Source organism: Somniosus microcephalus, chromosome 10 (genome assembly GCF_052327205.1).
Source record: "Somniosus microcephalus isolate GS21.2 chromosome 10, FLI_Smic_1.0, whole genome shotgun sequence".
Classification (NCBI taxonomy): domain Eukaryota; kingdom Metazoa; phylum Chordata; class Chondrichthyes; order Squaliformes; family Somniosidae; genus Somniosus; species Somniosus microcephalus.
The window spans coordinates 199,503,532-199,520,261 of record NC_140996.1 but is presented as its reverse complement, the minus strand read 5'-3'; the positions used below and the strand labels follow the sequence as shown (position 1 = coordinate 199,520,261).

General features: G+C 45.3%; 1 protein-coding gene across 6 annotated transcripts in view; it reads left to right on the top strand.

Moving 5' to 3' along the window:
* LOC147111992 (F-box-like/WD repeat-containing protein TBL1X) overlaps nucleotides 1-16,730 on the top strand; it is a 330,596-nt gene that overhangs the window by 229,830 nt on the left and 84,036 nt on the right. The window lies entirely within an intron of this gene.

Sequence of the window (16,730 nt, the reverse complement as noted above, 5' to 3'; positions counted from 1 at the left end):
TTGTATAGATCCTTATTCTGCATATATGAGCTTTTATAATTAAGTTGAGTTGTTTTGTTATGGAGTCAGTGATCTCAGAAGCTCAGCTTTTTATGAAGGGTTGGCAGATTTATTGGAAAAAGGAGGCTCACATGGCCTCCTCCTATACTTTGGCTCAATCAATGGACTGTAAACATATGCAGGCAAGCCCTCGGAACTGGAGGGCATTCACATGTCAAGCAGGTGGCTGCTGTGTGTGGGTGGGAGTTATACAGTAATAGCTTTGTTCCGCATACTTTGGCATAAAATTATGCAGACTTTACATATTCACAGTTAAAAAGAATTTGTTGGTATTTGGGGATTTTCCATATTAACTACATAATCGATCGGTACACACAAGGGTTTCTTCTTTACAACCGGCAGCTCACAACCTTGCTTTGTCTAATCAATAATTCTCCTTCAACATCGATTTATGAAGTCAATTGGGCAGGCCAGACAGTCCCTGAAGATTTGATTTCTCTCTGCTGTTAGGCCATCACTATTGGCAGCAGATGAGCTGTATAAAGAAACAATGTAATAACAAAATACAGAGCTGTAATTAATTACATAACTGAATTATATTATAGTACAATAGTAAATATATTGCAATAAGATGCACCAACTTCAGTAAGCAAGTTTTAGGTACTTATGATCCACAGGTCACTAAACTTGTAATACTGAGCTTTTTTAATACATAATGGCCCAGATTTTCCGATCGGAGGCTTCCTGTGTGGGGATGTCTCTGAACTGGAGAAAACCTACAAACTTACCTGCTGGCTTCGTAGGTCCCGACACTTCTGCCCCTGGGCCTCTCCTGGTGCGTGCGCGCGCGCAGAGGCCCAGGTATCCCAGGGGCGCAGGCAGTTTGCAAGCGTCCCTGGGATCACGTGGGCCATGGGGAACCAATGGGAGAAGGGAATCCCCCTTCACACTTTTGATAGGTCTGTCAAAAGTATGAATGGGGATCACTGAAAAAACTATTTAAAATTTTTTTTTAAATCACATATTTAAAATTAGTTAAAATTACATTAAATTAAATATTTTAACCAAAAATTTAAATTTTTTGAAAAAAAAATTAAAAGTTTTTTACGGGGCTAAAAATAAACTTATTTAAAAGTATTTTTAAATGATAAATGAGTGAACATTTTTTTACTTTTTTTAAACTCTTATGCTGGTAAAAGCAGGCCGTACGCCTGCCAGGCGTAAGATTTTTAAAGGTTTTCAGCGGGCGGAGGTTCTGCAGAAAGCGGAACTCTCCACCCGCAGAGGCCCTTCTTCAGGGCAGGCGGAAGATCTGTCAAGAGGATTCTTGACAGATCGGAAGTGCCGGTTTTCAGTGCATGCGCTTCGCATACCTGAAACCGGCACTTGCGAGGCCCTTGCGGGTGTGTACACAGCGCATACACACCCGTGGGGGTTGGAAAATACGGGCCAATATGTTTGTTTCCTATCAACTAAATATATTGGGAAAATATGAATCAATGGTGTTGTTGCATACACTTGAATTGTTACAGGGATTTTATTATCTTGGTGGCAAAATGGATTTTTTCCTGTGTTGAATTTTTTTAACTTGCACATTTGTATTGCTAGAATTGACAGGTAAGAGGTTTACTCCCAGGGCCACACAAAGGGGGCGGCTTTAACCCTACCCACCCAGAGGAAATTAGGTGAGTGAGCAGTTAAAATCCCCGAGGTTACCTGCCCACCCCGAAGTTACTTGCCGCCCCCTTTGTGTGGCCCCGGGAGTAAACCTTCTTACCTGTTGATTCTAACAATACAAATGAGCAAGTTAAAAAAAATTCACCACAGGAAAAAACCCATTTTGCCACCAAGATAATAAAACCGTTCCTAAGTTTAACCTGCTCTACTGAGCAGCGGCAAGGACACCTTCCCAAGCCGGTGGGGTTCCTTTTTCTACATGTGGTCAAGAAGGTAAGAGCCCATGGGATCCAGGGATCCAGGGTGCCTTGGCGCTTTGGATCCTAAACTGGCTGAGTGGCAGGAGGCAGAGGGTGATGGTCGAAGGTTGCTTTTGTGACTGGAAGCCTGTGTCCAGTGGGGTACCTCAGGGATCGGTGCTGGGTCCCTTGTTGTTTGTGATCTACATAAATGATTTGGATGAGAATGTGAAAGGTATGATCAGTAAGTTCACAGATGACACGAAAATTGGTGGGGTGGTAAATTGCGAGGAGGAAAGCCTCAGGCTACAGGACGATATAAACGGGTTGGTCAGATGGGCGGAAAAGTGGCAAATGGAATTTAACCCTGAAAAGTGCGAGGTAATGCATTTTGGACGGACAAATAAGGCAAGGGAATACACAATGAGTGGTAGGACCCTAGGAAGTACAGAGGGTCAGAGGGACCTTGGTGTACATGTACATAGATCCCTGAAGGCAGCGGAACAGGTAGATAAGGTGGTTAAAAAGGCATATGGGATACTTGCCTTCATTAGCCGAGGCATAGAATATAAGAGCAGGGAGGTTATGATGGAGCTGTACAAAACGCTGGTGAGGCCACAGCTGGAGTACTGTGTGCAGTTCTGGTCGCCTCACTATAGGAAGGATGTGATTGCTTTGGAGAGGGTGCAGAGAAGATTCACCAGGATGTTACCTGGGATGGAGCGCCTCAGCTATGAAGAAAGACTAAACAGGCTGGGGTTGTTTTCCTTGGAGCAAAGAAGGCTGAGGGGGGACCTGATTGAGGTGTACAAAATGATGAGGGGCATAGATAGGGTAGACAAAGAGGAACTTTTCCCCTTAGTAGGGGGGTCAATAACAAGGGGGGCATAGATTCAGGGTAAGGGGCAGGAGATTTAGAGGGGATTTGAGGAGGAACTTTTTCACCCAGAGGGTGGTTGGAATGTGGAACTCAATGCCTAAAAGGGTGGTAGAGGCAGGAACCCTCACAACATTCAAGAAGCATTTGGATGAGCACTTGAAATGCCATTGCATACAAGGCTATGGACCAAATGCTGGAAAATGGGATTAGACTGGACAGGGATGGATGGGCGGCGCAGACACGATGGGCCGAAGGGCCTCTTTCTGTGCTGTAAAACTCTATGACTCTATGTGCATATTAAGTCCCAACAATGTCATCAGGACCAGGGCAATTTTAACTGGACGGCCAGAGTGGGAAGCCGCAGTCACTTTCCCACCAAGTGAATAGAGTGGGGGAAGAGGATCGGGCCAGAAGAGGCCCAAACAGGAATGTTTATTTTTACTTTCCTTGTGGGGCCAGGAGGAGCAAGAGTGCTCCCCCGGGCCCCACAAGGAAAGCTGAGGTTTCCTAGCCATGAACTCATGACCCCTCCTGATCTCGAGATCCCTGCAAGATGGCTGGGAAAGCCAGTTTTACCACATACCTGGGGGTCGATTTTCATTAAGCTGTCGGGAAGGAGGCGGGACTACAACTTTCGGGTTTTAGTCCCGCCTACATCGACGTCTGGCCAATCCACGCGATTTTCCCTTGTTGAGCCCGCCCAACCCCGCCTCCATCTCACCTCCAAGCAATTTTCATTAAATCGTGTCTATTGGTCCCGTCTCCGTCCCGCCTCCAAGAGGCGGGATAGGCCGTTAAGGCCCTTAACAAGCACTAAATTGCCTCTATAATGCCGTTTTGATAGGCCTTGGTGATTTTAACCCTTTTCTGACATGAAGCATGCCTGTTCTGAAACACGACTGTGAAACCTGGCGGGAGCACAATTGGATTGCTGACTATTAGCTGCAGCTCCACCATTAAATAGGATATTTGATTAGCCATCATTTGCAGGTGGCAGGACATTGTTGTCTCAGGTCTGGAGGAACTTTTAGAAGGCATAACCACAGCTGTGGAAGTTTGGAGCCTGACACCCATCTCCAGTGTGACCTCCTGGGAAACCCCTCTTGCCACCTTCACTGAGCGCTTCCTCAACTGAGGCACATACCAAGTAATCCTAAGCCCTCAATGTGAAAGTCCCATTCGCGAAATGACACACGCCACAACTACAGCAGTAGCCATCAGATTTTTTATTTACAGTAATCATCTGATGGCTTTTTAACATAAAACATCAAATTTCACCCAAGTGACTACCCTTGTGACTATTTGTGCAGTATCTTTCTCTTACGCATGCTCCTATGTGGTGCTTCCCCTGTGGCTTCAGCAGATGTGGAGGCCCCTTGCTCGCTTTCTTGCTGCTCCTGTCTCGACGCCTTTGGCGGGCGTCCTCTGGGGTTGCGAATCTGTGAGAGCTCGTCAACAGTCTGCTGCTCCTGCGGCTGTGCAGGGGTTGAGACGCTGATCTCAGTTGGGTGGGGACTCTGGTGGGGCTCTGACCGAGGGCTCCGCCGTGGCATGGAACTGTGAGGGCTTGGAGAGGAGTCCCCACTTCTTTGATGTCTGCCACCAACTTCCCTCTCATGGGTCAGGTCCCCCTCAGCGCTTGCAAGTGGCTTGAGAGCACCTTGCTGCACATCAGGGGGACCATGGGGACCCGTATCTGCACTGGCAGTCCTACTCAGAAGGACTTCCATGAAGGTCTGGTTTCTCTGTTCAATAGATGACCATCGCTCCTCCAGAGACGTCATTCTATTCTGAACACTCACCATGTTTTCTGCACTCTGGCGACTTATCACCTCCATGGAGGTTGCCATCCTTTCTATGGTGATGCGTTCATGCGCCAATGACTCCACAAAGGCTCTGCTCATGTTTGCAATGGACTCCTCCATTCGCTCCACACTCGCAGCGACCCTGGAGACAAAACCTGCCAGAGACTCCTGCATCTGCTCCTGGAGTTCCAGCACCGCTGATCTTATGGATGGACCCAGAGGCAGAGGGTCGACATGCAGCTGAGCCGAGCTGGCAGAGTCCTGCGCCCTCTGACTAGGACTCTCCACTGCTGTCCCTGTCTCCACAATCTGCTGATGCTCACTTGTGAGCTGTGATACACCAGGTGACAATATATCTCGTGATGGTCCCACCGAGGTGTGAATGTCTGCGCTGGTGCTGAGTGCGCTGAATTCTGCTGATGCTGCGCCCTCAGAGGTTGCAGCTTTTTCTGAGGAGTCTGGATGCTCAGGCTCTTCCTCCTGGTTAGTGGGGACGGGTGCTTGCGATGGTCCTGTGGGGGAGTAAAGGAAAAAGTCAGCGATGTGATGTCAAGGTTACATGCACATTGCATATTGCAGATGACCATAAGTCCATCTGTTAGAGCTTCAGAATCATTATCAGCGACTCATGCAATGTCATTGAGAGAGATGGAAAACTATTCTGTCACCAGCTTGCTGTGATGCACCCGTCTGTCCGTCCCCCACTTGCGCATCGTCCTCCACTCCCACGATCTCCAGGACGGCTTCCTCCCAGGGGGTGAGGTGGGCTACTGAGGGTGGCCCTCCTCCTGTCCTCGTTCTTTCTCGCTTATTGTGAGCTCTCTTTTCCTGCAATGAGGGAGACAAGTGGAGGTTGAGTGAGAATGAAGGAGTGAGTGTAGAGAATCCATAGCATAGATGCTTAGAAGGAGACAAAGATGGAGTGAGGTGGCAAGACCTAGGGCCCTCCCTGTGTGTTGTCAGTTGTTTTCATAGCATCACAGTGATAGGGAGTGTGAGGGCTACATAGTCGAATAGTTAGGTGAATGTGACCATAGAGAGAATGGGTAAGGGTGCATGGATGTCAGTGTCAAGTGGGATGTGGAGGAAGAGATTGCTAAATCTGAGTGCTGGTGAGGAGAGGCAATGGGGATCAGATTGAGGGTGATGGGAAATTCATACTCACTTTTCCAGTGCGCAGAAGGTCATGAAATCTCTTCCTGCACTGAAGCCAGGTTCTGCGGGTTACTGACAAAGAGTTGACCTCCTCTGCCACCTGGATCCACACAGCCTTGGTTTGCTGGGGAGGCTTCTTCCTCGCTGAAGAAGGGAAGAGCACCTCTTTATGTGCTCTTGCTCCCTCCACTAAAGCCTGCAGGGCAATGTCATCGAAGCGGGGTGCAGACCTAGGTCTCTGGCTGGCCATTCTTCCTGCAGGTGCCTCTTACTGCAAAGGCCAAAAAGTTGGCAGTCTGCAGAAGAAGCAAGGCTTGTTGCAGACCTTAAATGCAGCAGCAATGATGACGACATCGGAGGCGACTTTCAGACTGGAAAAACTCATTGGCCATGGGTTCCCACACGTTGGAACTCAATTGGCCAATTAAGCTAAAATCGCATCATTCTCCCACATCGATTTAGAATCGGGTGGCTAACACGAAGGGGTCGATTTTCCCGAAGCTGTCGGGAAGAAGGCGGGACTACAACTTTCGGGTTTTTCACCCGCCTACATCGACGTCCGGCCAATCCGCGCGATTTTCCCTTGATTGACCTTGTTGAGCCCGCCCAGCGGGCTCAGCAGGCCAATTAAGGGCCACCCGGCAACAGGTGACGTCACAGACTGCAATTTCATCTGTCAAGAGTTCTTGACAGATGAAATATCAGTGTTTCACAGCTGTTTGAAGCTGCCAAACACTGACAGTCTGAGTTCTAACATGAGTCCTTCTGCACAGACTCAGTTAGAACTCTCAGCAGCACTCAAAGCTGAAGGCTGTCACTTTTCACAGATCGCAGCCATTCAGCTTTAAGTGCCGGCTGAGTGATGCGCTCCCGACGCCTGCAGGAAGAAAGGCTGTTAAGGTAAGTACAGGTAAGTAAAAGTTCTTTACACACTTTAGACACACCAAACACACTTACCTTTGCACTCATGCACCCATCACTCACCTGAGCGCCGACATCACGACCCCTCCAACTCCTTCAACCTGACGGCCCGCCTGCTCTAACCTGGCGTGGTTTGGAGCCGTCGGGAAACCCACACGAAACCCCTCAAAATAGGGATTAGGCTAAAAACTGCCTGTTAACTACCTGTTAACAGGCAATTAATTGGCACTAATCCCTTCCCGCCTGGGATCGGCGGGTCCCATTGCGGGGCGGGTACCCGCCGCCTCTGAAAGTTGCGTGGAGCGGGGTTTTAGGCAGGATGGTGTCGGGACCCCCAAATTCGGGATTTCCGCCCCCCCCACACGCCTGAAACCCCGCCTGACGGCTCCACGAAAATCAACCCCGAAATGTGGATTACACGACCCCAGCCCGCCCCAGTATCAAAATCCAGCCCTTCATTTCACTGCCTGTGGGCTGCCAATACAAGTCTGTCAGTCAGAGCAATCAACGAATTGCAGCTTACAGCCAAGTGCTGCCAGACGATTTTTGGTGTTAAAGTTAGTGCCAGCCCGCCCAGCTAAGCAAGCTAATGTGAGTTTGCACTAAGTGAACTTCCATTTAGAAGTCCAGGTTTAGCAAGAGCGCAAGTTGTGACCCTTGTTATTTTATATTTCGAAGCGTGTAAGAAAATACACATTTCACAGTGTTGAACTGTGTAATGTTTGTTCATCAATCCAGTGGAAATAAAACTGTTTATTGCTTTGAAATCTGTCTCAATTCCCAGACTGCTGTTCAGAGAGAGAAAGGAGAATTCACCTGTCAGCACATGATACAGTCTAATAGCCAGTGTGCACAGTAAGGATTCTCTGTTATGATGCCTAGGTCATGCTATTGTTTACCGAGATATTGGGCAGATTATGGTGCATTCTGGAGATGTGAGGCCCGCTTATGGATGTGGCAGAACTCAAAAGAATATCTAATGTAAAAACCCCAAAATGTGACAATCTTGAAGGACAGAAAATGTTCAGGGTTGCTGTGGACCTAACTGATGTGACACCCCACATGCCATTGGGATTAATGTAACTTCTTTTTAAACTCAAGGGTAAACATGTTTAGTTATTCACTTCATTGAGGAGATTGCCTATTCATATACCAGCTCTAGCTCGGATGAAAAGCAAAAAAATTCTGTTCTCAAGCCTTCACCAGTGCCATTTTAAATCAGCTGCCAAAGGGACTATGCAAGAGTGATTTAGAAAAGCTCGCTGTGGTTTTTCCTTGGTACTACAGTGTCAACCAACAGCAATGCAGTTGAGATCAGAAACGCAACATTGGGGATCAAAGCCACCGTCGCACCACTGTATGACTGTTCCACCACGATGGTGTTCCGACATGGTGTAATATATGTTAAAACACCACTATTAAGTTAAATCTAGCTCAATGGGGTTAAATTTCACAGAGCAGCAGAGCTGAGAAATGTAGAATAGACTCTGACACGGGTCGGTTTTAAACAGGAGCGTGTTGAAGAAGGCCCAGCAGCGCCTATATTTCCTAAGGAGGCTGAAGGGATGTAACCTGTCACCCCTGATCCTCTCTAACTTTTACCGCTGCACAATAGAGAGCATCCTGACAAACTGTATCACAGTATGGTATGGCAGCTGTAGCTACTATGACCGGAAAGCCCTGCAGCGGGTAGTCAAAACTGCCCAACGCATTACCGGCATCTGGCTACCGACCATAGAGCACATATACCAGAAACGCTGTTTACGGAGGTCACGGTCCATCATCAAAGACCCTACCCACCCCAGCCACAGTCTGTTCGCCCTCCTGCCATCTGGGAGACGCTACAGATGCATTCGCACCCGTACGACCAGATTTAGGAACAGCTTCTTTCCCAGGGCTGTCATCCTACTGAACTCCACAAATAAACTCTAAAGCCTGCACATCTGCCAATGCACTTTATTATGGTTATGTTATGTTAATATACTACAAGCCAAATGTATGTTGAATGTTTAAATGTCTTAATCTAAATGTACACTCTCAGGAGCCGCAAGCCTACATTTTGTTGTACTGCACTTGTGCACTAACAATGACAATAAAAGTTGATTTGATTTGATTTGTGGGGGGAGGGGCAGGCTCAGAGTACTTTGACTCCTGGGCCTCATTAATGCCTGACTGGCAGGCTTCCCACCTGAAATGGGGCGGTAGCACAATGAAAATCGTGGGGCAGCACTTACTGCCCTGTTCCTGCTGCCACTCTGACCGCTGCCATTTTGGTAGAGGCTTTGAAATGGGCGGCCCAAGTGCCGACTGGAAACAGGTGGGCCTTCATTAGCCCATGCAGATCAGGTCCTATGATGTCAATGGAACATTGATGCAATTTTGAAGTACCAACAGACTGAGTGTGCGCCGATTTATATTTATATGAAGCCTGACCATGAAAATGGTTCGGGTCTCCGACCACTTTGCTTGTTTTGCCTCCCACCCAATGGAAGCAGTCCCACAAAAATCTACCCCCATTGTTTCCAAATAAAATCTACTTTTGGCAGAAATAACCCATCAGCTTTTTAAATGCAGTGTTTGCATTTAAGAAGGTCACCTTAGGAGTTTAGAAGTTGTTCCTTTCATGCACAACACAGTTGGAGTCTTTTAGAAAATATAAGCCATCTTATTTGACCTGTGGCAGATTTCATAAGATAGGGCTGATGACCTTGACTCCTCAAACAGATTGTAAACAACTGTTGGAAAGAATTCAGAGAACCACATTTAGCAGGTAAAGTGAGAGACATAACCCTTTCAGCACCTTACATTAATACTAAAAAGACTAGCTGGAAGCTAGCTGCTGGCACAGGCCTTCATAGATTACATAATGTTCTCATAAATTTTATGAAGTTGTTTTATAAATGTCTGCAATAGATAAGATTTTTTCCCCTCGCTGAAGGCAGTGACTCATAACATCTGGTTCCATGGCACCAGCTCCCTCTCTAGTACCTTAGCCAAGAGATCATTGTTCATATGTGAGTCTAGTCAGTAGAAATCACAGCCACTCAGGACAAATGAAGAAAAAAAGGTTTTGTGGACTCAGCTTATTTTTTACTTGCTTTGTTTTTAGTGAAGCAGTAAGGTTTGCAATTGCTACTATAATGTGTGTGTAAAATTGAGAATAATGGCACACCTATAGGGATAAAATTCATAAGAAATCACATTGCCACAGACACGAGATCTTGCACAGTATTTTCAGTTTCCATCCATTTGTAATCAGTGACTTATCTGCTGGTCAATTAGCTGGCTTCATGTCTGTCTGTCACCTGCTTCACTGAAGTGTGTTCTCAGCTTTCATATTGTTTCCTTTCAAGGATCTGCTGTATAGTATATAGTTTGATAGGCAATATCTTACTACATGTCTAGTGCAGGAATCCAAATACATACAGTGGACCCTCCATTATCCACACCTCTATTATTTACCATCTGGATCAACTGACAGGATTTTCTCAGGACAAAGCCGTGTGCAAGAAATGACCTCACTGCACAGCTGTGTAGAGTACTTGTATTCATTCTCATGCCTAGTGTATCGCAGTACCATAAACCTAAGACTAACATTTGGACACTTTCCATTATCTGCCCACGGGACTCCTCTCCATTACAGCGGATAATGGAGACTCCACTCAAGTTGCTTCCATATAAGAGTAACCGCTCTGTGACGGTAGCTATTTTATTAATTACTTTCTTGAATTCTCACGTTGTCTTGAACTCGTGGTAAGTATTCATCGCAGGCAGCTATCATCAAAATAAATTCACATTTCTTTCTATAGTCTCCGTAATAGAGCATGCTCTTTGGTAGGATTGACCTGTTGTAAATATGCTGCAATGATAATTATTTTGTCTGCAATGTTTCTTTTACCATTTTTTTTCCCTATTGAAAAAAATGGCTACACAGTGGCTGCATAAAAATAAGTTATTCTTTACTGAAATCCAAGTGATGCTAATCCTCATTATAGTTTGCTGCTAATACACCATTAATGCTGCCTTTTACTATTTCTCAAATCTTACTAGTCTTCTTAATTAGCTCTTAAGTTGCGATTAAATAGGTCATCCTCACTGCTCAATAACAGTTGTAAAAAAGACATTCCAGTGCATTTTATACCTCAGCAACTGGCTTCAGTGGTATTATGATTCATGAAGCACAACTTGCCAAGAGTCCCTACAGTATAGTAATTGCTGAGGCAAGCTGCAAGAAAACACTTTCAATATCACCATAAAGAGAAATTTTAGGCTCTTAACAAAGTTGAAAATCTTAGTGATTGATGAAGGAATTGCTCACACAGAAGCCAGGTTTTCATCATCTTTTGTTTATGCAATGCCAGACAATGCAGCTGTTTGAATGGAAACTTTTGCCCAAACAGTATCTTAGTGCCTGAAAGCTGCAGAGTCCCCATTTGTTAACCTATGTGTTCTATTTTAAAATGAATGAATGGAATTTCAAAATTCAAGTCAGAAAGCTTTGTTGGGCCTGGAACTTGCGGTCCTGATGACGGTGAACTGGCAGTGTTTGCCGTCATTTCGCCTTTGAAACTGACCGCAACTTCAGGATTTAGCGCATGTGCAGCCTAATGCGGAAATCCTGAAGTTGCGGTCTGTCATTCACTGCTCCTTCATAGGCTGCGCTGTGCAACCCAACCCCGCCCACAGAGCCGGCCATCAGTGTAATCTCTCAAATCATTGAAACTGATGAAAACTTTGGCTCTTCCATGGTAATTAGGCTGTTAATTACCCTATTAAAAGTGAGATCCTTTTGGATTAGGTGTAAATGGGGTTTTAACAGCGTATTGCCTGCTAAACAAAGGTTAGGGCCCTGAAAAACGAATTTCAGTTTTGTGCAGTGTCAAATTTATCCATTTTAATAAAAAAATAAGAAACTTAAAAAAAAAATTCATCTTTATTTCAGACTTGCCTTTTCCCCATGTGAGAGTCCCAATCTTTGTTTTGCTCTCTAACATTTTTGAAAAGTTAGAATTTTAGGAGCTTACCCACTTCCTGGTTTGCTGTTTGCGAGAATTCAGCGTTTTGATTGGCTGCCTAGGCAGCTGTAGAAGTCACAGCAGCTCTTCGCTGGGAATCCCCATTAACTTCCGTTGATTTCAATTACGCGTCGGTAAAACCCGAAATTCTCAACACTGAGATCGAGAGATCTTTGTGCGAAGCTTACTTGGGGGCCAGCGGCGAGCGCCTTTGCTCCTGCAGATTCCGGGCCCTTATGTCATTAAAAGAAACTGCTGCTAAAGATTGCACAATAAGCTTTTAAAATGGTAGAAATTTATGAAAATATTTTGTGGAACCAGGCTAAGTAACCAATACCTTTCTGACAAAATGCCATATTTTTGTCTAGTTTTGGGTTGGTAACCTTCCCTTTAACTCAGGTTACAATTTACAAGTCACCTGCAGTTAAATTCATCTTTCTAGCCTAAATTGATACAAATGTTGCACAATTTGTGGATTGTCGGGAAGATTATAGGTGTGAGAGACAAATTAAGCCGCACAATTCAAAAGTAAACAATGCTGTGTGATTGCTTCAAGTTATGTATATGAATTGAGTTGTCAGTTATTTAGATCCACAGAGCTCCAACAAATGTTTTATTTAAGTAAGTTGAATTGGTGAAATCAGAGAGAATTGTTTTAGAACCTTCAGGAGTTAGTCAGGCCAGTGTAGCTCCCACAACAACGAGAAATATAAGAAAAAAAAGAATCATTGTGTATATAAAATGTTAGTTCAAAAGAATCGTCATTTAATGTAGAGTTTACGAACATTTCTTGTTAATTTTCTTTTAAGAAACTAGTATACTTACAGTAGAAATTGCACTATTATTTATTTGCTTGTTCATCTATTGCTAAATAAATTGCTTCAATGTTAAAGTTTGAAACAAGTTTGTGATGTTCTGTCACTTATCGGAGATGGAAGATGTTGTGTCCGTGTGTTGATAGAGACACTGAAGACAGGAGTTGGTTCATAGGTGTTTACTAAGCAAAGTCTGGGGGGGGGTTCTAACGGATATACACAATATACAGGCTTATATAGCCGAGTGGCCATTACCGGCACTACAGCACACCTGGGGCTCTTAAAGGCACATACACTACAATTCCTCCCCTTTTAGCTAACCAGTACATCATATTTTAAGTAATTATTAATTACATGTTATAAGAAAAATAATATACACATTGCTGTAGTTAATTAATTATAAGTCAGTCTCTCAGGAGGCTTCCTGACTCGGTCCGGATAACGCCTCGGGGGTGTAGTAGTTTCTGGTGGTGTAGTAGGCTCTTTTGGCAAGGCTGATTCGGCTTGAATGCCAGTGTCGGGTTCATCGGGTTCCAGTATCACCGGATCGGAGGTAGATATGGGTATCTCTACTTCATCGTTAGACGTATAGAGTGGTGGTGTAGGTTGTCCCTTTTCAGATGACTTTATGATTTGGTCAGCATGGCGCCTTATTATGCTTTCTCCGATGTCCACGGTATACATCAGTGGTCCTAGTCGTGTGCAGATAGTTCCAGGCTGCCATTTCTCGGTACGGTAGACCCGGGCCAAAACTTGTTGACCTATCTGGAAGGTTCTAGTTGGCCTTTCATTCATGCCTTGAAACTGCCGGTTCTCCACGTCCCTTCTGATGTTGGGCTTGACCAAATCCAGCCGGCATCTTAGGTTTCTATTGAAGAACATCATGGCGGGAGTTTGGTTGGTAACCATATGTGTTGCATTCCTGTATGCGAATAAGAAGTTATCCACCTTGTGCTGAAGTTTTATGTCTTCATTACCCATGGCCTTTATGGCCTTCTTGAAGGTCTGGACAAACCTTTCAGCCAATCCATTGGTGGCGGGATGGTATGGGGCGGATGTGTAGTGCTTAACCCCATTGTTTTTTAAGAACTTTCTGAATTCTTCGGACACAAATTGCGGTTCATTATCAGAACATATCTGTTCCGGCAGCCCATTCCTGGCAAATATGGTCCTTAATACTGTGATGGTTTTTTCCGTGGTGGTGGAGGACATCTTTATTACCTCCGGCCACTTGGAGTGTGCATCAACCGCGATTGAGTCCATAAATGGACCAGCAAAGTCGATGTGCACCCTTTGCCAGGGAGATGAGGGCCACTCCCATGGATGTAGAGGGGCTTGTGGTGGAGCGTTTTGGACCTTCTGGCATCCTAGGCAGCTCTTGGTCATTTCTTCGATGTCTCCATCGATACCTGGCCACCATACAAACGCCCTAGCTAGGTTCTTCATTTTCACTCCACCCAGATGCCCCTCATGAAGCTCCTTTAGCACTTTATCCTGGAGTTTGGGTGGAATCACCACTCTGGATCCACACATCAAGATTCCTCGGCACACTGACAGCTGTTCTCTTCTTTGCGAGAATGCTGGCAACAGTGGTTCGCCATGTGCTGGCCATCCCTTCACTGTTAAATCGTAGACCCGTGAGAGAGTCGGGTCATTTCTCGTCTCCCTTTCAATGGTAGAATTTGTTACAGGTAGACATTCCACTATGGTAGAGTGGAACATCTCTACTGGGCCTACTGTAGGTGCCTCTTCTACCGTTGGCAACGGTAGGCGCAATAAACCGTCAGCATTCCCATGCTGTTTTGATCCTTTGTATTCTATGTTGTATTGGTGTGCCCCTAGAAAAGGGGACCACCTCTGTAGCCTTTGCGCTGTCATAATGGGAACACCCTTTTTAGGGTTGAATATGGAGATGAGGGGTTGATAGTCAGTCAACAAGGTAAATTTTTGTCCGTGTAGGTAATGGTTGAATTTCTTCACTCCCCATACCAGGCTGAGTGCTTCCCTGTCGATTTGGGCATAGTTACGCTCAGCTGAGTTTAATGAGCGTGACGCAAAAGCTATCGGCCGTTCTGAGCCATCAGGGGATTTATGGGATAATACTGCTCCTATGCCGTAAGGGGATGCATCGCACGCCAGTCTGATTGGCAGTGATGGGTTGTAATGAGCCAAAACTTCTTCGGATGTGATCAAGCCTTTGCATTTATGGAAGGCACGTTTACAGTCTTCGTTCCATTTCCAAATCACTCCTGTTTGTAGAAGTTCATTAAGAGGGTGTAGAAGAGTTGATAAGTTCGGTAAAAATTTATGATAGTAATTTATTAATCCCAGGAACGACCTTAATTGTGAAACATTTTCAGGTGCTGGGGCTTTTATGACCGCTTCAATTTTTTCAGGTGACTTATGCAACCCTTCCTTATTAATTATGTGGCCACAATATGATATCTGATTTTGGAAAAATTCGCACTTGGGGCGATTTGCTTGTAGGCCCCATTCTCTCAGCCTAGTGAGCACCTGCTCCAAATTGGCAAGGTGCTCGTTGTCGTTTTCTCCTGTTACAAGGATGTCGTCTAGGTAGCATTGAGTCCCCGGAATCCCTTGCAGGACTTGCTCCATAGCTCTTTGCCAGATAGCTGGAGCTGATGCTACTCCAAAAACCAGTCGATTGTACTGGTACAGGCCTTTGTGTGTATTTATCGTGAGATACTTTTTAGAGTCCTCCTCAACCTCCATCTGTAGATATGCCTGTGCCAAGTCAATTTTGGTGAAACGTTTCCCTCCGGATAGTGAGGCGAAAATACCTTCTATCCTCGGAAGAGGATACTGTACCGTGTGAAGGACCGGGTTTACAGTCACCATGAAGTCTCCACAGATGCGAATTTTTCTCTGTTCTTCAGATTTATCATTCTTCAATGCTTTCTTCATGACTGGGACGATGGGTGTTGCCCACTCGCTCCAATCTATTTTAGATAATACGCCTGCCTTTTCCAAATTCTCCAGCTCTGCCTCGACTGCTGGACGAATTGCGTATGGCACCGGTCTTACCTTAAAAAACTTGGGAATTGCTGCATCTTCCACTTTTATTGAGGCGGTGATGCCTTTCAAGGTTCCTAGTTTCTCTTGAAACACTTCCTTGGCGTTGGCCAAGATGTCTTTTAATCGTTCAGGTATGACGTCATCATCATTTTTTTCCTTACTGGTCACCGTCAGTGCCTGAATGGAGTGCCAGTCTAAACGTATTTTCCTGATCCATTCACGTCCCAACAGCGGTGGAGCACCATCTTGTAGAACGTATAAATACAACTTCTGTATTTCCTTGCCGTTGTATACAACAGGCACCCTTATTTTTCCTTTGGGGTATACTTTCTGCCCCGTATATGTTTTCAAGATAATGGATGTGTCTTTTAAAGGTATATGCGGAAATAGCCGCTCGTAATCCCGTCGATTTATGACGGTCAGAGCTGATCCTGTATCTAGCTCCATTTTAACTGGGGACCCTGCTATTGTGAGGGTAACCCAAATGGTCTGGTAATCTTCTTTGGCAATTACATTATGTAATTTGAGAGAGCTTAGTCTCTTGTTCCCGGAGTCGCTATCGCTCTTCTGGTCTTCGGAGCTACGGTCCGTCATGATTTGTACCTTCCTGTGCTTTTCCTTATTGATTTTTTTTCTGTTAGTGGATTTTTTGTTTCCAGATCGGCATACACGTGTAATGTGTCCCATCTTTCCGCATTGCCTGCATGCTTTGTCCTTGAACCAGAAGTCCCTCTGGTCATGGGTGGATCTGCCGCAGCGATAACATCTCTTGAAACCCCGTGTCATTTCATGGGTGCCGAAGTCCTGTGGCTTTTGCTGTATCTCTGCAGCTCCTCTTGCACTGAAAGCCTTGTCCAGTGTTACATCTTTCTCAGAAAGTAGAGAATCTGCCAGTCCTGCCTCGAATTGGCAGTGTAGGGTATCAACAATCTCCTTAAAATTCTTGTCCATCGGTTCGGTTGGAGTGATTAAATTTCGTAACAGCCCATATGCCTTTGCGCCCATTAGGTTCAGCAGTACTGAAGCTTTTTTTCATCTTCTATTCCATTTGCAGTGCAATATACCTCTACTCTTTCCACGTATGTGGTCCAATCCTCTATTTCGCTATCAAAAGCATCAATATTGCCAGACTTAGGCATTTCAGAAAAGATATGGCGCTTCCCGCACTTTTCTTTCTTTTCTGCAGC